The sequence below is a fragment of the Schistocerca americana genome, chromosome 6 (assembly GCF_021461395.2).
Source record: "Schistocerca americana isolate TAMUIC-IGC-003095 chromosome 6, iqSchAmer2.1, whole genome shotgun sequence".
Lineage (NCBI taxonomy): Eukaryota > Metazoa > Arthropoda > Insecta > Orthoptera > Acrididae > Schistocerca > Schistocerca americana.
This window is the reverse complement of record NC_060124.1, coordinates 344,701,189-344,722,657: the sequence shown is the minus strand read 5'-3', so window position 1 is coordinate 344,722,657 and position 21,469 is coordinate 344,701,189.

Genomic DNA, 21,469 nt, shown 5'->3' with positions numbered 1-21,469 from the left:
TTCCATAGCTGCAGAAATCTCAACAACAACAAAAAATATATTTACAAGGAAAATAATTTTTGTCCTCCCATTAGCTTAATTCTACGAGAGGCTAAGAACAACCTGTAATAATTATTGAAGAGAATTGTTAGCAAATGTAGCTATGAAGAAAGTGTAGAGAAAAAATATGTATCTCTAAAGAGTGACCACTCTGAACCAACATAGTGAACATGTGATCAAAGTTTACTTCCATTCCCATTACATTTAACCGATTATTGCTACTGGAGTGCGGTGGGATCTGATATCAAACTGGAACGTAACGATACAGTTTCAAAGGTTTGTCAGTCGTTTCATTTCTATCATCTGCATAATTCATCCATTACAACCAAACAGGGCTGTCTTCCAGACGCAGCTTTCATTAACTTCTACTACTCTCCTTAGCTTTTCTGCTTCCGAGATAGCAAAATTCATCAAACTGTTCAAGAGTCTCTTGTCAAAGTTCAGTATTTAGCTCTCTAACATCTACACCCGCTGTGAATTGTTATCTTATGTGCATGTTGTTGCTATCAGCTAGCACACCCTCTGTTTCATTATGTACCCGAGCCATTTACTGTTCTCTTCTGCGATCACTGTTACGTCATCCGTGATTTATATCCTGCCGAATTTCTGTCCATGACAAACGCACTGGGACAGTCCTTTACTTACTCCCCTGTTCTTTGATATGTTATTGTTGTGGTCTTCAGACCAAAGATTGGTTTGATGCGGCTATCCCAGCTAGACGATGTTTGAAGGCCTCTTCATCTCTGAATAACTACTATATCCAACAAAATAAGTGACATGACAGATGATTTCGTGGTAGGGAGAACGCACCATGTTATCTTGAATGGAGAGTCATCGACTTCACACACAGCGACGTGTATTGGGTCAACCTTTGTCCGTGTTGTATATTAATGACTTGGTGGACAACATTATCAGCAACTTCAGGCTATGCGCAGACGATGCGGTTATCTCTGATGAAGTTCTACTGAAGAAATTTTGCAGAAATCTTCAGTACGACCTATGCAAGATTTCAAAATGGTGCAGTGATAGACGACTTGCTTTAAATGTAATGATATGTAGAATTATGCATTTCACAAAACGAAGAAAACGTTGTTTCCTGTGACTGCATTGTGAACTATTCTCAATTAGAATCAGTCAGCTGCTACAAGGGTGTAAAATTTGCAGGAATATGAAACGGAATGATCATATAGCCCCAGTCGTATGTTAGGAAGGTAGGAGGCTTCGGCCTTTGGCATAATATTGGGAAAATGCGCTCAGTCTAGACAGGAGACTGCTCAAAAACCGCTCGGGTGCCCACTCTTAGACTATTGCTCGAGTGTGTGACACCAAAACGAATTTGGACGAACTGGGGATGTTAAAGATAAAGAAGGCTCACGCAAATGATCACAGGTTTGTTTGACTCACTGGAGAGCATCACAAAGATGTTATAAAACCTGTATGGGAAGACTCTTGGAGACAGACGCAAATTATCCCACAAAAGTCTACTTACAAAATTTCCAGAAGCAGTATTAAGGGAAGAATCTAGAGATAATCTTCAGCCTCCTTCCTAAAGCTCCCATGGGGAGTTTGAAGACAAAATTATACTAAGTACAGCACTCACAAAGGCATTTAAGTGGTCATTCTTCCTGTTCTCCATACACGATTGGAACGCGAAGAAACTCTAACATGTGGTACCATGCTAAGTGACCTCTGTCAAGCATTTCATAGTGATTGCCGAGTATGTATGTAGATGTAGAAGCAACTATATATAAAGGGTGGTCCGTTGATCGTGACCGGGCCAAATATCTCACGAAAAATGCGTCAACGAAAAAAACTACAAAGAACGAAACTTGTCTAACTTGAAGGGGGAAACCAGATGGCGCTATAGCTGGTCCGCTAGATGGCGCTGCCATAGGTCAAACGGATATCAACTGCGTTTTTTTAAAAATAGGAACCCCCATTTTTATTACATATTCGTGTAGTACATAAAGAAATACGAATGTTTTAGTTGGACCACTTTTTTCGCTTTGTGATAGATGACGCTGTAATAGTGACAAACAAATGGCTCAATTTTAGACGAACAGTTGGTAACAGGTAGGTTTTTTAAATTAAAATACAGAACGTAGGTACGTTTGAACATTTTTATTTCGGTTGTTCCAATGTGATACGTGTACCTTTGTGAACTTATCATTTCTGAGAACGCATGATGTTACAGCGCGATTACCTGTAAATACAACATTAATGCAATAAATGCTCAAAATGATGTCCGTCAACGTCATTGCATTTGGCAATACGTGTAACGACATTCCTCTCAACAGCGAGTAGTTCGCCTTCCGTAATGTTCGCACATGCATTGACAATGCGCTGACGCATGTTGTCAGGCGTTGTCGGTGGATCACGATAGCAAATATCCTTCAACTTTCCCCACAGAAAGAAATCCGGGGACGTCAGATCCGATGAACGTGCTTCGACGACCAATACACCTGTCATGAAATATGCTATTCAATACCGCTTCAACCGCACACGAGATATGTGCCGTACATCCATCATGTTGGAAGTACATCGCCATTCTGTCATGCAATGAAACATCTTGCAGCAACATCGGTAGAACATTACGTAGGAAATCAGCATGCATTGCACCATTTAGATTGCCATCGATAAAATGGGGGCCAATTATCCTTCCTCCCATAATGCCTCTAAACATTCTGCGTGGTGTCCGTTTGTTCTATATCGTGTCTCCCTTCCACTTTCGCGCAACGACGCTCTGAGCGTGTTTTTTTTTTTTAGGGAATTGACTGGTTTGAACCTGGGACCTGTTGCTGGTAAGGAGACGCTAGACCACACATGACATGTAGAATTCAGAAGAGTTCAGTGAGACTAGCGATGATATAACCAAATACTTAATGATTTCAGCGTCAGCTCCACTGCACTCCCTGTAAAAGAATCTTAATACTAACTAAATTTAGTGGAAGGGGTTCAAGGCTTCCCTATTTTTAGTTAGCTGGTAAAATAACGTCGAAAAAGCAGTTAAGTTTACCATTGGAAATTTTATTCTGCTCACAAAACATTGTTTATAAATTGAACTATTGATAAAAGGAAATGTTTTAATACAGGATGGTAAAAACCAACTGCGTTCAACAAGAATGTGAACGAATATTCCCTGAATGGGTTTCCATGTTCTACAATGGATCGAAGGATGACCTATGCCATATCACATCTATAATCTAGGTTTAAATTAAGTTTCATAAAAGAGAAAACTATCAAAATGGTCTACAGTGACCCTCAATTATCTTTAATTACTTACCTAACTTGACGTAAATTACAGTGGCTGATGTGGCATCTCAATAATTATATAACAGAAAAAAACATCGCGTTTCAGATTTTTACTTCAAGTGGCAAATGGGAACACCATGAGGTTTAATTGACGATCGACACTAGTATTACGCAAAAAGGGGATGTAACAGATGAGACTTCTGCAGTTCTGAGTGAAGCTTTATGCGCTGTTATGCGGCATCGCGTGCGTTCATTACCTTGTCGGTGTTCGTCAGGGCGCGACAGCCGGCGCAGCTCCGTCCAGCTCGCCCTCTCGGAAGCAACTCTCTCCTAACTTCTCCTTACTACAATTTACCGAAGTTGGTTTAAAAAAAACTATCTGGCTGTGTTTTCATCTGACCAATCAGGGTCTCAATGTTAACCTTAAGCTCCGCCTACAAAAATTCTGTTTATCCAATGAGAAACATTATACTTTTTCGTGGTGAGGCAATGTTTTTAAAGTTTGCAACGTAACGGAGACGCGAAAAAAATCTCACGCTAAAACTTGCAGCTGGTGTGGTCCTTTTAGCGTTATCGTAAGATCTATACTGTTCTTCTGGAGGGCTCTAGCTTTTAACACTGGCTGGTGGGTGGTCTTGACGTAACAGAGACGCGAAAAAGTCTCACGCTAAAACTTGCGGCTAGCTGGCGACGTGGGTGTCCGTCCGTCCCTTATTGTAGGGCCTTCCAGCTTAACACGGTTCTGCTCTCGGCTTCTGTTCTCGCTTGTCCCCTCGGAACTGCGTCTGTCTCACGGTGGGAAGGTATGACATGCATTTAGGCATTCTTGTGTTAGTCTGTGGTATTCCATTTGCTCACTCGTTACTCGTATTACTTTGGTTAATTTAATGTCACGATTTATTCGGAGCTATGTGACATACTACTGGATTTGCTTATCATGTCAGGGTTTTCATGGAAGGTGTTGGATTTGCCTGACACCTTACATATCACCACCCTTCGAACTTAATTTTTGTATTGAAGTTAGGCAATGATTGAATCGTTGTCTAAGTCAGTCAAAAATTATTTCTTTCTCTAAATTTTGTTGCCTACTGTTCAGCCATGTTATTCTGGTTCTATGCTAGTTTGTATTACTAATTTATATATTTATATTCTTCCTAATTATTCTCAAAAATGACAAGAGAAGAATATTTTTATGCTATTATTAATTTTTAATTATTTTCTTTCTTTATTTAAGTGTGAAGTTTGCTTTTTAAGAAGTTTGTTATCGAAAGTGAGGAGTCTTTCACATCGATTTTCTTAGAAATATTGTTTTTATAAATGTAGTAATTAGGTAAAATATATTCCTAACACATTTTCTAAATATGATGTACAAGTAAAATGTTTTTGTTTCTAGACACTCATTTCAACATTGTTACACTAACAAATAAGAATTATTTCCAAGAATTGCTTTGACAAAGAAATATACATACACAAGTACTGAGATATTATCCTAACAAATGGTACAAATGTTAAAATAAAGGGAAAACATCCAACAAGATAATTTATTATCCTTTGCTTTTGTAAGAAGAAAATAAGTAAAATATAGTTATTCTTTTATTTTTATGAGGAGAAAATAAGTGGCATATAGTTTTAGTGTTTATTATGCCTTACTTTTTTTTATATACTGTCCATTTCAGAACTAATGACTTATTTTTATCGATAGTCTATTTTTTACTTATGTCCATAGTCAATGACTGTTATTTTGTAGTTTATTAGCTGTCTGGCGTGCTTAACTTATTTAGTTTTTCACATGTTTCTTTTGCACAATTCCTACATCACATTATTTGATTTCACACATTCACACAATCCCATGAATGTTTAAGCATGAGGTTGGCAAATGTTTTTGCACGAAGGTGGTGGACTTGAGCGAGATGGATATGGGCAAGTATTTGATGCACAGCTTTGTTCGTCATTCCTTGTTGGCTTTGCAAGTGTGTGTTGCTGTTGTGGAGGTCCCATAATGGAATGGAGCTGTGAGTGCAGAATCTCGTGGTTTACTGGCTTTGTATGCGTGAAAGTCATCGATATGTGTCGCTGAAAGCGGTCGTTTTTGGTTGTAATACTTCGCAGACGACTAGTTTACAATAGGATAGGGATTTGGGAAGGTATGTCGTCTATTCTTCACCCATCTTCTTTCTTGGTCTCAATCTTACAAATCTTCAACTTCTATTCTTCCTGCTTTTTCTCTGCTTCTTACTCGATTCTTGGTTCTTCTCTGGTCAGGATATGGAAATATTTATTGATAGCTAGTCGCTTTTAAGTTCTCCTCTTAGTAACAGTTTGATAAATTGTTTGGGCGTGTCATTTTTACTTTGTGGAAGTTTTCTTCAGTTTCGTGCATCAGCGTGCTGTTTAATAGCGGTAGTGTGACTTTTACACATATTTTTTTTCAGTGGTGGCTTGCCCAAGCGGTCTTCTCGTCGGGCTGTTTTTTGCTCGCTCCGCTGAGTGGGGCCGCTAGGAGATTTACGAGCAGTGGAAGTCCAGTGCTTGGCGTTCGGAGTCCCGTCTCGGCAGGGCTCTGCTACTGTGCGGGTCCCTGTCCCGTCCCAGCAGGGTTTCGCCTAGCAGTCAAATTTATTGCCGACACTATGAGAGCCCTCTGTTGGTCTCCCTGTCCTTTCCCTTCTCTCGATGCTTCTGCCTTGTAGGAATCGTGTCTTGCTAATTACGTCCTTTTCTTTCTTGATACTTCTCGCGTTGCAGCTTGTGTGTCATTGCATCTGGTCTTTGCTGGAGTTTTTACAATGGTTCTTACAAAAATTTTTATTTATAATCATCTAACATATGTCTAGTACCTACATTATTTTACGCCTTCTTAAAAAGCTTTACAAATTTCGGCGTCCTTTCCATGTTACAATTGTAAGATATTTTGAATCTTAACTTCTTCAAAAATCCTCAAATTCGTTTTTTTTATTTTTTGTGTAGTGTCATGGTGTATAGCATTTTAGTATTTCATGCTGTTAGACTATCTACGCTTTATCCCTTCACCTTAATCTATGGTACTATTGGTGTTATTTTTTGTTTTTGTTTTTATTGAAACTACTTTCTTTTTCCCACCTTCCTCTCTCTTCATTCTTCTTTCTCCTGACGATCTTATCTGCAACATAATCTTGAAATATTGTGCTGATTATTTACCAGTAATAAAATTAATCTTCAAACTTGTACTGAAAGTGTTTAATACTGCCAGTCTTAGGTAAAAATACCTCTGCTTTATCTCGTAAAATACCCTCTAATTCTCTTTTACTGTGTTCTGAAATACCTTGAACTTCTTGCAATTTTTCGTCGATTTCTTTATGGACTTCTAACATGAGTTGAGGCGATTCCCCCTTTTGTGCATACCATTCTAATTCTTCATCCTCTTTATCTTGCAACATTCTTAATTGTTTGTTTATAACTGGTATTTCTTCTAATTTTAGCTTTTGCTCAAAGAGAAGTGTGACATTCCCGAATGTTACGTTTGTCTCTCATTTAAAAAATCTGCACCTATAATGAAATCTACAGTTAGTTTAGGTATAATCACAAAGTTGGCTTCGATCTCTTGACCTTGGCACGAAAGAGTTAACCTAGTTTGTCTCGCAACTTCCACAGCATTGTTTCCAATAGGACCTCTTACTTTAATCTTACGTGTTTTAAGATCTGGCAATTCCTCATTGGCGTTACACTGCGTGAATAAATTTTCTGAGATCACAGTCAGTTCACTTCTGCTGTCAATTACAATATTGACTGGGATATGCTTTACCATGGCCTTCACAATTGGTTGAATTTGAAAGGGTTGGTTCTGTTCTTTTTCTTGCATCTACGAATCCTACACTGAATCATACATGAGTCTTTTCAGGACTTTCCCCTGTGAATTCGAACTTTCTGTAGGATAAGCTTCGACTGCTACTTCTCTCTCTTTTATTTCCTCTTCTCTATTTCTTCCTTCATTTACGCTTTCTTCAACATCCTCTACTTTTTCCTCATTCTCGTCTATCTTCTCCTTCTTCGTCGCTACTTCCACATAATCGCATCTAAATGCTCTAATTATCGCTTCATAACTTCCTTCATTATATACGTTGGGTTGTGTGCCCACTCGTAACTTATTTTCAACTTCTGTCGACTGCGCATTATCCTCATTGAATTCGCTTTGCCTGGTTTCCATCTCAAATAGCTCTACAATACTCATTACTTCGTCCTTTCTTTCTACATTCGTTGTGCATACCTCTGGTAATTCATCTTCCTCGTCAGTATTCTCCAAATTAATTTCATCCCAACACGATATTGTTATTTTCCTGTCTTCGTTTTCATCTGGTCCCTGCGGATTCGTTTCTTCCTTCTTCTCTTCTCGTGATAAGATTTTTAGTTCTCTGTTCAAGGTGCTGCAATTGTCCTGGGTTGGTGCGTCATTGTCTTTGGCATGGGCGCTTAGCTGTCAATTCGAACGTTTATCGGGGTTTGGTGGTCTTACCTCCACCTCTTCTATCTTTATTCTCTTTTCTTGTTCAGCTTGTTGATAGTGGTTTCTTTGTTGATAATTTGTCGGTCTATTGGTTCTCCAGTACCCGTTCCGGTTGTCGTTATTCCCTCTGTAATAGTTGTTGCCGTTCCTGTGTGAATTGTAGTTATTGCCATATTCTCTTCTAAATCTATAACCGGTTCTTTGTTGAAATCTATTGTCGTTTCTTGGTGCGAAGTTATCACATGGTTCGTAATTATAGTTTCTTCGTACTGTGTCTTGTGGATTCCACTGCTTTTTGCTTTCGTTTTCACGTGCGCTTCGTCTTTTTCATGCGTCATCTCCCGAAAATATGAACTCTAGTTCCCTTAGAATACCTTTAAATGCTTCGACGTCATTGCCACCGCGACCTACTAAAGATTGCTCGTATATCAATGGTAGCTTCATCGCGCATAATTTAATCAACTCTCCATCACTGTATGGTACATCTAAGCATTGATTTTTGTTTGCCATTACTTCGAAAAATTTCACGGGACTCTTCTCTCCTGAATTTTCAAAATATGGGTTCTGTAATAATTCGTACTTCACTCTGTTCTGTGCTTCGCTGGACCAATATCGTGAGAGAAACTTCTCTCTGAAATCTTCGTACGATCGGCATGTCGCTGCAACATTCTGCATGGTTTCTGCGACTGTCCCTGACATGTGTGCGCATATAAAGTCTAATTTGTGTGCTAGCGTCCAGTGTTCTGGTAATCCTACTCGGAATTGATCACTGAAAGTTCGTGGATGTAATGAGTTTCCTTCTCGAAAGTGTTGAAATTTTCTGACTGTGAGGAAATGATAGTTGTCGTACTTCGTCATAGTTCCATATGACATTCGCGATTCTTCGCCACTTTTGTTTCTGATCATTTCTCCCGTCTTTCTTTCCGGTTGTGGTAGATCTATTAGATATTGTCCACTGTAACTTTCGCCTACCCTTGCGTAGTATCGTTGGAGTGGTACGCAATAATTTTCTTCCATCGGTTGTGAACGTGTAGCTGATTGCATTGCACTGTACTCTTCGCGACCTGGCTTTCCATTGTCACGTATGTTACTTTCCGCTTGTGATTGGAATCGCAAATTCGTGATATCTTCGTTAATTGCTTGTTTTTCCGGTGCTGTTACAGATACGGATGTAGTTGCAGACTCTGTGCTTGTTCGATCCTGTTCACTACGCTCTTCAATGGTTTGCAACAACTCTGTTCGCAATTTCTGAAATTGTCGCTTCCTTTGCGCTTCTATTTTGACTATGCGGTTATCATATCTTTTCAGCGCTGCTTTTGCGATACGTTTGTGTAACACACTGTTTTCAAAAACATTACGCGCTGTACCTGCTGCTTGTCTAGTAATTACGTTTATCTGTTTCTCTAGTTTCTTGACTTCTCCCTGGGTGTTGTTACGTAATGTTTTGATCTCGTCCTGAATGTCATTACGCAATGTTTGTACGTCCTCTTGTACCTTGTCAATGTCTGTTCTCAATTGATTGTGACCTGTTACTAAGTTTCCTATCACTTCTCGAAATTCTTTTGCCTCGTCTTCAATATAACTTAGGTGTAACTGAATTTTTTTGTTTTGTTCTTTAATCGCACGCATTTGTCTCGTGGTTTCTGCATTTTGTTTCGTCATTTCTGCATTCTGAATTTTAATTTGGTTCGCAATTTCTTTATTTTGTCTTGTCATGGTTTCCGTCATTAATTGTAATAATTCTGCCCGATTGGTGGGTCCTATTGCGTTTTCTTCCGACGTCCTACGATCTGTGTTTTCGCCCAAGTGTTGGTTAGCAACCGATTGCATTGAACTGTGCTGTGACACGTTTCTGCTCGCGTTCCTTGTACTCTGTGGTGAGGGAGCTCTGATTACTTGTACTATGGGTTCTACGTATTCAAGACGCAAGTTAGAATCCTCATCGACTGTCTCTCTACTTTCTGCTTCTCTGTCGTATGCTGACCTAGGTTTTCTGTTCCTTGACGTACATTATCCTCGTTATGGTGCGTTATATGTCCTATTTCTGGCGATACTGCATTATCTGTTGTACTGTCCTCTATTCTCTGTCCATTTTCATGCTGGGTCTCTACCTCAATTCGGTCAAGGTCTCGATCTGCCATTGCTAATCTTTCCGAATCCCTTATTTTCTATTTTAAAAGCAATTCACGCGCCCAACTTCGCGTCAACATGCGCTCATATGATCTCACGCGTTTCATAAACTTTTTGTTCACACGACATGACACTACCAAGGCTGACAATCCATTCACTTACTTGTTGGGTCAGAACCAACCTGTCAACGATGTATCCGCCACCTGTGCGCTTGCATTGAGGAGAAAACTTAATTCTAACAATATTAAAATTCACAACTTAATTATGCTATTGTCTCTGACGCTTTCTTGCTATCTATCGCTGCAGCTACTGTTTTCGAGTATTTAAAACATTAGGAAAAAAAATTTTTACTACGAAAATTTTTCAATAAGATATTTTTCTGACCTAGTTAGGCATGTGGTCGACCTTCAATCATGGTAGTTACCATCCTGGCAGGGTCACCATTTTCCAAACATTCTGCGTGGTGTCTGTTTGTTCTATATCGTGTCTCCCTACCACTTTCGCGCAACGACGCTCTGAGCGTGTTTTTTTTTAGGGAATTGACTGGTTTGAACCTGGGACCTGTTGCTGGTAAGGAGACGCCAGACCACACATGACATGTAGAATTCAGAAGAGTTCAGTGAGACTAGCGATGATATAACCAAATACTAAATGATTTCAGCGTCAGCTCCACTGCACTCCCTGTAAAAGAATCTTAATACTAACTAAATTTAGTGGAAGGGGTTCAAGGCTTTCCTATTTTTAGTTAGCTGATAAAATAACGTCGAAAAAGCAGTTAAGTTTACCAATGGAAATTTTATTCTGCTCACAAAACATTGTTTATAAATTGCACTGTTGATAAAAAGTAACGTTTTAATACAGGATGATAAAAACCAACTGTGTACAACAAAAATGTGAACGAATATTCCTTGAGTGGGTTTCCAAGTTCTACAATGGATCGAAGGATGACCTATGCCATATCACATCTATAATCTCGGTTTAAATTAAGTTTCACAAGAGAGAAAACTATCAAAATGGTCTACAGTGACCCTCAATTGTCTTTAATTACTTATCTAACTTGTCGTAAATTACAGTGGCTGATGTGGCTTCTCAATAACTATATAACAGAAAAATCATCGCGTTTCAGATTTTTACTTCAAGTGGCAAATGGGAACACCATGAGCTTTAATTGACGATCGACACTAGTATTACGCAAAAAGGAGATGTAACAGATGAGACTTCTGCAGTTCTGAGTGAAGCTTTATGCGCTGTTATGCGGCATCGCGTGCGTTCATTACCTTGTCGGTGTTCGTCAGGGCGCGACAGCCGGCGCAGCTCCGTCCAGCTCGCCCTCTCGGAAGCAACTCTCTCCTAACTTCTCCTTACTACAATTTACCGAAGTTGGTTTAAAAAAAACTATCTGGCTGTGTTTTCATCTGACCAATCAGGGTCTCAATGTTAACCTTAAGCTCCGCCTACAAAAATTCTGTTTATCCAATGAGAAACGTTATACTTTTTCGTGGTGAGGCAATGTTTTTAAAGTTTGCAACGTAACGGAGACGCGAAAAAAATCTCACGCTAAAACTTGCAGCTGGTGTGGTCCTTTTAGCGTTATCGTAAGATCTATACTGTTCTTCTGGAGGGCTCTAGCTTTTAACATTGGTTGGGGGGTGGTCTTGAGGTAACAGAGACGCGAAAAAGTCTCACGCTAAAACTTGCGGCTAGCTGGCGACGTGGGTGTCCGTCCGTCCCTTATTGTAGGGCCTTCCAGCTTAACACGGTTCTGCTCTCGCCTTCTGTTCTCGCTTCTCGCCTCGGAACTGCGTCTGTCTCACGGTGGGAAGGTATGACGTGCAGTTACGCATTCTTGTGTTAGTTTGTGGTATTCCATTTGCTCACTCGTTACTCGTATTACTTTGGTTAATTTAATGTCACGATTTATTCCGAGCTATGTGACATACTACTGGATTTGCTTATCATGTCAGGGTTTTCATGGAAGGTGTTGGATTTGCCTGACACATTACATGCCGCACCATACATTAACCCGCCAAGGTCGCTGGTGTTCGACTTGTCGCAGCCATCGTGGTTTTTCCGTTGCCCAATAGTGCATATTATGCGGGTTTGCGTTACCGCTGGTGGTGAATGACGCTTCGTCGTTAAATAGAACGCGTGCAAAAAATCTGTCATCGTCCCTTTATTTCTCTTGTGCCCAGTGGCAGAACTGTACACGACGTTCAAAGTCGTCGCCATACAATTCATGGTGCATAGAAACATGGTGCGGGTGTAATCGATGTTGACGTAGCATTCTCAACACCGCCTTTTTTGAGATTCCCGATTCTTGCACAGTTTGTCTGCTACTGATGTGCGGATTAGCCGCGACAGCAGCTAAAACACCTACTTGGGCATCATCATTGTTGCAGGTCGTGGTTGACGTTTCACATGTGGCTGAACACTTCCTGTTTCCTTAAATAAAGTAAATATCCGGCGAACCGTCCGGACACTTGAATGACGTCGTCCAGGATACCGAGCAGCATACATAGCACACGCCTGTGGGGCATTTTGATCACAATAGCCATACATCAACACGATATCGACCTTTTCCGCAATTGGTAAACGGTCCATTTTAACATGGGTAATGTATCACGAAGCAAATACCGTCCGCACTGGCGGAATGTTACGTGATACCACGTACTTATACGTTTGTGACTATTGCAACGCCATCTATCACAAAGCGAAAAGAGTGGTCCAACTAAAACATTCATATTTCTTTACGTACTACACGAATATGTAATAAAAATTCGGATTTCCTATTTTAAAAAAATCGCAGTTGATATCCGTTCGATCTATGGCAGCGCCATCTAGCGGGCCAACCATAGTGCTATCTGGTTTTCTCCTTCAAGCTAGACGAGTTTCGTTCTTTGTAGTTTTTTTCGTTTGATGCTTATTGCGTGAGATATTTGGCCCGGTCACTATCAATGGGCCACGGTGTATATCCTCCCAGTGATGACATTTTCTCGATGTATCAGCCGAGACGTGGCGTCGTGTTGTCGTTTGGTCGGAACGTTTTGACGATTTTGCCAATCATTTGTAGGCGAAGTGTTGGGTTGATGTCAGGTTCATTCTTTTATAGCCAGCCGCTGGACCGCAAACTCCTCTGCGGAGAACCCAACAGGTGGGCGAATCCCGGTCTCTGGAAAAGATGTTTGCCTTAGTGTGGTGAAGAGGGTGTAAAGTATTCAGGCGGGTACTTTAGGTACAATTCCCGGAAGATGCAAATTGTTACCCTCAAATGCTACGCAGTGCTTTCATGAAAGAACACTTCGCATGAAAGATATGTGCGAGAATTAATAAACATGGCGGATATCAGGAAATAATGTCCGTGCTCACTATCCCTAGCATAACTGTAGGCAACTTGCTTACCTCTCGTCTTGCAAAGATGTAGCTGTCATCCCAATTGGTTCCTTCTCCACTGGCCGCAGGCTCTGACGTGCATGCAGTAAACAGAGCATAACGAAGTGGCAAATGGGGAGGAATTCAGTGCTATTAAAATTGAATTTACGAAGTACTGGAATGTCACCGAATTTTATTTCTATTTTTAGAAGCAAAACATCAAGAAAAAGATTCTGAGAGCCAGTCTACAATTATTCATGACAAAGTTTCCTGGTGATAATTATTTCTAGAGCAGCGCAAAAGACACATTAAAAATCTCCACACGATCTTAGAATTCATGCGCGTTTAACATAAGCTGGCACAAGAACTTCGAGGCAACTCGAACAAAATATCCCGTCTTACTCCGAGATCATGTTTTACACGTGAATTCACGATCGTAGACTAGTAGTATGCTGTCTTAGTAGTTTGGCGCCTGCCCGCTCACGGTGCACCTGTGATTGCTCTGTGATTGTTCCATCTCTTCCATCAATAAGCACTGACAGTAACTAAAGTTTGTAATGATCATTTCCTGATGAATTTAGCCATATTGAAATTATTATTAACAAGTTCACAGCGCTATTAACGTCATCATTACGATTGGAACTGTATATTAATATTTAAACAGTACATGCAGATAATTAAAGATTCGCTTTTTGGTGCCCAGCGTGGTGGGTGAATTCCCATTGTCCCTCCCTGCACCAGTACGATACGGCTGTTGTTCGCCTGGCCGTTCTCATACTATGTGAAAATCCGGCACGTCATTCTATGAGTCTTCCTTGTCATTCTATGAGTCTTCTTTGTGGTCCTACCTACTCGGTAGCCTACCGTAGCAAAATCTTCCTATACTGATCATTAAAACATAGCAACAAAATATAATAAACGTGGGCAGGATTGGTATAAACGCCACGATTGGTTCACCTGTGACATATTGGTGTTGCGTGTCTATTGCGCTCGCTCCATCCGCCGTTTTCACATTATACCGTTTGCGACATACTTTGCTAACGCCATATATCATGCAGAGCTTTGATGGAAACTGCACTTGCTAAGATCGTCGTGTACTCTCATTTCCACTGCCTTTTTGACGACTTAATCCCATAAATCAATGGCGTGGGACAGCACCTTTGTCTCTTCAAGAATAAACATGTGACCTTCGTTGATGTGTGTAACATAATGCATACGCTGGCGAGCTACTCAGCCGCCGAAAGGCATTGAAATATCGGAGTTATAAGTTTTGACCCGGCTGAGTGTCGAGATAAGGGCAGGCGCCTAGATCAGCTTCGGTAGCCAGGCGACTGCTGGCAAGCGGGAGGTAATCAGTGGTCTTTTTCAGGCTTCTGGAATTGAGAGAAGGTCGTTTGCCATATGGACAGTACATGGATGAAGGTGGCACGAGCATATCACAAGAATTACTGAAGTTAGCTCATAACAGCAAATGAACACACTTACAAAAATTATTAAAAAACTAGAAAAAACTGAATGCTTAACGCGATCTTGACAAACAAAGCACTGAATCAGAACAGAGGGCACTGGCAATCTGCTGCCACACTACATACACAACCATGCAAGCTTTACTGCATTTTATAATTGTTGTAATTTTGTTTCAGTGGTTAAACAATATTTTTAGGACTACGACTACAATTAAGGTGGCCTTTAACTGATCGAGAAAATCATGAGTTCATAAATACATAAGTGTTTTGGTTGGCTACAGCATAATATTTTTTACCATTTTATTATTATTTATTTTATTTCAAAGCATCTTATATTTCTATAGATTCACATAACTTGCTGATGCTTAGATAAACTCTAACCGAAGGATTACAGGGTAATACTATTTTTTATGCGATTGCAGTCTTTCTCGGTGTATTCCACTGATGAATTGTTCTCGGGTTATCAGCCGAATGGTGGCGTCGTCTTGTCGCAACGTTTCAATGAGTTACGTACCCATCAAGACGACGCCACCATTCGGCTGATAACCCGAGAACAATTCATCAATACTATTTTTGCTGCGAGTTTAGTTGCTGGACATGAAAACTGACATGTACGGCTCGACCATATGACAATACCGAGCCAGTATTCCCAATAAAGCTCACATCGGCCTAACTGTGTCTAGAGCTTAATTTCGTCTCAGGGATTATTTCAATTAAATAGCATTACTATGGATCCATCGCAATTGGGGTTTTGTGGTTGGGGATATGAATTCTATCTCTTTGCAACTACAAATGAGATTCTAATTATGTAGTTAGTGAATCTAAAGCACAGAAGGCAATTTTGTGTGGTGGGCTCTGAGCTAATGATTCACAGTTGCGTGTGCATGTTGCATGTGAGTACCAGAGAATAGGCATTGGACGTTAGATACAGATCGAAGCTCTGATATATGAAGATGACATCAAATGGCAGCTTGGTGGTTTGCTGAGTACATGACTTCAGCACCCTACAATGGAAATTCAGACAACGGCGTAGACATCACCTATAGCACGGGGCCTGACTGTAAAGAAAGGCACAATCTTCAGTCTGCAACTTTCGCACTGGCGTCGGTTTCACGATTTGTGGCAGCAGCTGGGCAGAGGCAGCCAACATGAGTGATAAGTTAAGTAGTGAGGTTGATAGAGTTAATGCATGTGGATATGCAGATATGCTGTCAGAAATAGTGGTTAGTATGATTAAGCAATCACCAAGATGATGCAAATCAGAGAATGATAGTAGAGCAGGTAGTCCAAACACAATGAGGGTAACCAACTTTATGGAAGATCCAGTGTCATGTTAAAGGCAAGTTTTTATAAATTTAAATTCTGAGATGAAAAAGTAAAGTTCTGAATTAAGATTTGGTATGGGGGAAGTAAATTCGGAACTTAAGACGAAGATGAACAGAGACATTTGGAATTAAATTAAAATAATTAAATTAAATAAACAAATTTGAAAGTGTAGAATACAACATTGCAAAGCAAAATCAGAAGTTAGGAAAGATAAAACTGAGGTTGAGGGAATAACTGAGAGTAATTTAGGGAATATAAAAGTAGGAAGAGATTTGGGAGATACTGATGTTGTCAGTGACAAATTCGATGGGGTTGAGTATTCAATGAGGGAATGGACTAAAGAGTTACAGCTGAGTGACAATATGAGGGACTGTGTGAATAGGGAAATATGGTCGAAGAGAAGACTAACAAGGTTCAAATGGTTCAAATGGCTCTGAGCACTACGGGACTCAACTTCTGAGGTCATTAGTCCCCTAGAACTTAGAACTACTTAAACCTAACTAACCTAAGGACATCACACACATTCATGCCCGAGGCAGGATTCGAACCTGCGACCGTAGCGGTCTCGCGGTTCCAAACTGCAGCGCCCAGAACCGCGCGGCCACTTCGGCCGGCCGACTAACAAGATATTCAACTGCTTGCAGGATTGTCAGACGAAATGAAGAGGAAATTTTAATGCGACATTTGGAAGGTGACACACAATCCGGTGCCAATTTAATCCAGAATTCGTTCAGCAGTTATAATGTGTTCTACAAACATTTTATGAACAAATTTTGAAGCGAACCAAAGTAGACGCAACTCAGAATGAATTATTAAATGAATGGAATCACAGGAATGGCAGTGTTTCAGTGTGGGAGTTTTGTGTGTGTGAACTGGCAAAGTTAGTTCACATAAACCCGATATTGGGTCTGTTATCGGAAATTACAATACTGAAAAGAAGTTAGAGGGATCCCTTACAGTGGGACCTAATAGATAGTTCGATCAGCTGGACAGACGAATTTTTAGATTTCATTATGAAGCTGGAATAGGCACTAAAATTCAAACCACACACTTTTAATAACTAACAGGGAAATGAGAATCAGAATACAGACCACAGAAACTATTAAAATAGAAACCATTGTATTAATAACTTTCACAGATACAGCAATAATTTGCAAGGAGGAAAAAGTAACAATGTGAATTTTTCAGAACAGAAGTCAAAATACGGATTAAAGGTTTAAGAAACTGGCAATTCAAAGACCGCAAAATCAGGATAGGAGATTGGGAAACTGAGGTGTACTACATCTCATGTCTGGAAATGGGAAAACAAATCAGCGGGAAAAAGGCCGCTTTATGTTGACAATTTAGTTGTAAATGACGATGCAGAGAAGATGGTAAATAAGGCTTAAATATTGGATATGGAAGCAGCTGAAACTGCTGATAAAATTTGGAGTGTGACGCAGCGAAACAGAAAAGAGAGCAGACTAAAATTAGAAGTTTAATAAGTGATTAGACGGAGAGGATATGAAGCTGGACATTTTGTTTTATTCAGGGGATGGTAAGGATAATGTGGGTAAAATTCTGGGGGTGGAGAAATGGGGAGGAGAAATTTGGTGCCCAAAATGTAAGCAAAAATAAATCCAAACTTGGCAAAAATTGAATATTTTATAAATTGTGATGAGGTGTTGTGAATTAGCAGCAACTTTTTTGAGGTATGTGGTGATTTGTTAGGGAACAATATTGATGAAGGTGCTATAACTATGATCTCATCAGCTGAAGCTAAATTTTTTAATGCATCAGCGGATGCTGGTAAGCATGTTTGAGAAAGAATGTATCATGTATCACTGCAAATAAGTAAGATATTGTCGCAGAGCGACGAAGATGATGTTTTAAGTGTTATAGTTAAGAGTGAGGATGTTGCAGTTGCTGAAGTGGATTTTTCTGTTGCAGCTGCTGAAATGGATTTTTCTGAGTTGGGAATCACTACATTCATTTGCACAGAGGCAGATGAACTGACGGCTTTAGACAAAGACATAAATTCTACAGGCATATGAGAAACAGATTAAGGGCATATGGTAACAGGCTACGGGAAATATTTCATTCTAGAAGCTGACATTAATGCAGAGTGGTTTACAAAGGAGCAATTTGATTACTCTGTTAAGATTAGGTCGTATGGAAAAATATTGAGGATATAGTTACCTCTGTTGTGCGGAAGGGCAAAATTTAAAGGAGCAAGGGGACTTGAAGGGAGAAATGGGGGCAGGAATTATATGTCTGTTTGTTTGACGGGGATTATGATAATGAGGGATTGTTTCTAAAAAAAAAAAATAGGTGTCATAAATGTGGAAGGCAAGGGTAGGGACACCGAGAACGTCCTGCTAAGAGAAATGTTTATGGAGAAAGAAGACATTGAAAATGCAGAGCCATTTGTAGAAATCAATGTACTTGATGAGAGAGTATGTGCATTTATCGATTCTGGGAATAATATATTGGCCGTATTGGAAAATTTTGTAAATAGGAATGAGAATTTAAAAAACTGGTAAATTTTCCCTTCACTGATATCGAAATTAAAACTGCCATGGATAAATCAAGTAAACCAATAAGAAATGAACTTTTATAGAATTTGAATGTGATGAGTGTCATTTCTATATGAGATGTCTTATAGTTAGTTATATTATTTGAAGACCAAAACTACATACTGAAAATTTGGTATAACTGTGTTGGTTGTGGTATTCGTGAGGGCACTAATATTTTAGTAGCTGATTTAAGGCATAAGCTTGTGGACTATGTTGATAATATTTTAATAACGACTAAATCTTGGCATGACCATTACAGATTATTGGACAAGATGTTCTTAAGCTTGAGAAGGGTATGTATGATATTTACTTGCGAAATGTGAATTTGGGGGTTGAAATTAAGTTTCTAGATGATAAGCCCATGTCAGAGAATATAATGCCTAGCACTGCAACTTAAAGCTTAAAGCTGTAGCTGAATGCAAGCGACCATCTTCAAAAAATCTCTGGAAGGTGGGGGCCTAAATACCCCTTAAACTACTGAAAAAGAACTCGGCATGGATATGGAGTGACGAGAGTGAACGAGAATTTAATACGATAAAGGAAATTTTATAACAGCAAGCTGTTTTATTACCCCAATATCTCGTCGGCATTCTGTCTTGGACTGTTCAGACTAGTGTTGGACGCCAGTCTTTCAGGAGAAACTGGTGGGAGAGAGGCTAGAGCACTGAAATGTATATGACGTGAGTGTCTGAAAAACAGTTCCATGCAATCGTTTGCAGCTTTCAGAAGTTCCATATGCGGAGGGTCGCAAGGTGACTGTACTTTTCGACCATAAGTCTCTTTAATTTCCTGCTAGATATGTAAACAGATGATTCAGGCATTTGGCAATGTTGCTGCAACAATTTAATTAGACAGTGAGTACATTAAAGGCAACGAGAACTCCATCACTGATGCTATACCTTGTTTATCTGCTGGGGAAAAAGATGATTTTGAGAAGAAGGAGATGAAGAGTTTAAACTTATAAACTTGGAAGGATTAGAGGGGGGAAAGGAGATTTGTACTGTGTGCAGAGACAAGCAGTAAATGGCGAATGAAGACACTGGACTGAAATTAGCTAAAACAAACATCAACAGTAAACAATTTTAAAAAAAGCTCGGTTACATGATTTGTAAGAATGTTCTGTTTCGAAGAAAGAACAAGAAGACGTAATTTCAGAGACTATATATTCCAGTGAAATATGTTGAGGATGTAAGATTAAGTACACCTAAGTCATGGGCATTATGGAGCACAAAGGTGTATTGAGTTATTACATGAATATATGGATACAAGTAGCTTAGCTAGACTGGTAAACAAACAGCTGCTCACATATGACAAATGCAACTGTGTGAAACATTGCAGTATTGCACTGTGTCTCACCAGGGACTGGGAGACATACAAGACATCATCCCCAGCAAAGCAGGAGAATTGTTAGTTGTGGATACCACTGGACCTCTTCCAACCATGTGGTGAAATGAAATACGTATCTGTAGCAATGGATGTGTTTTCTAAATTCGGTACTGAAATCAAAAGCAAAACAATGGTTCACGAAACTGGCAAAGGATACTTTTTAAAGGCGATAAAACAAGAGAGGCCATTATTCTGATAATGGAGCACAGTTCATCTCAGATATGTGGAACATGTTTGCGAATAAATGAGGCATCAAGCACATTGATATATCCGTTGATCAATCAGCTAGTAGCCTTGCTGAGTGTTACATGCATGAAATAGGTCACTTGAGCAGGACGCAAGCACTAAACACTCGAAATAGAGAGAATTTTTGCATTCATTTGAGAAAGTGCTTACTAGTGTAAAGGGTAGTGCCATGGGTTTCCTGCCATATGAAGTGAGGATGGACTGTAAACAAAAATTTCTGGTAAAGTAACTTATTAATTTTCCAGTGAATAAGAAATGCAGCAACTGAAAAGGGAAAGGTGGTGATGGCTCGCATGAGGAATAAGGCAGCAGAAACAGAGAAGAGGCATGATTAAAAGCCAAAAGAGTACAAAGTTGGGGAAAAATATTAATGAAAACTAAAGAGAAAACGAGTGACATAGACAGGGAGATTAAAGAATTGTTCCGTCTATATAATTTAGAATGCATTGTCACAGAATGTCCCCACCTAGATGCATACAGATTGAAATATTCTATGTTTGGAAAGCTAATGCTGTTACGGAAAGTAACTACGTTGTGACTGTACATAAAGAACAGAAATTTGTGATGCCTATAAATTAAAGTATATTTAGAAAATATACTTTAATTTCATGTGTAGAATGTAAGGTTTTTGATGACGTATGTTATGTTTTCATGAGAGGTGTGAATATTGATGGCATCTTGATGTATGTGAATAATAAGGAAGCACAAATTTTATGCATGAAAGAGGGACCTCAGTCGGCGTAATTTAAGTGTGCAGATGTCGACAGATCGAAATAGTTCTGATCTTTTGTAAGAGAGAGATCTGATTCTGTGCCATGTATGAGTTAAAATTTTTGGGGATCAGTTTCACTGGGGTAGTTTTAGTCTATCCTGTGTTCTGGGTTTGTGCATATTTAATATTGACAGAATATAAGTTCCTTACTGAGGTTAACGAATCTCACTAACGTGAAAGCTATGTCTTCTTGTGGGAACATGAAAGGAATGTTGGCGGGACTTTCACACTAAATCGAGTGTATTTTGACAAAGAGTTAAGTCAGTTTTGCTTTGCTACACCGTCTTGTAAACGTCTCGATTCCACTGTGGAAACCGTTCAGAGCCTGATCAATATGGATTTGCCATAACATTCTATTACTGAACACTTCAATACAGTCTCATCTTAACAGCTAAAACTCTCTAATCCTGCTGGCGACTGCGGATCCACAAGTATGTGGGCTCAGTGC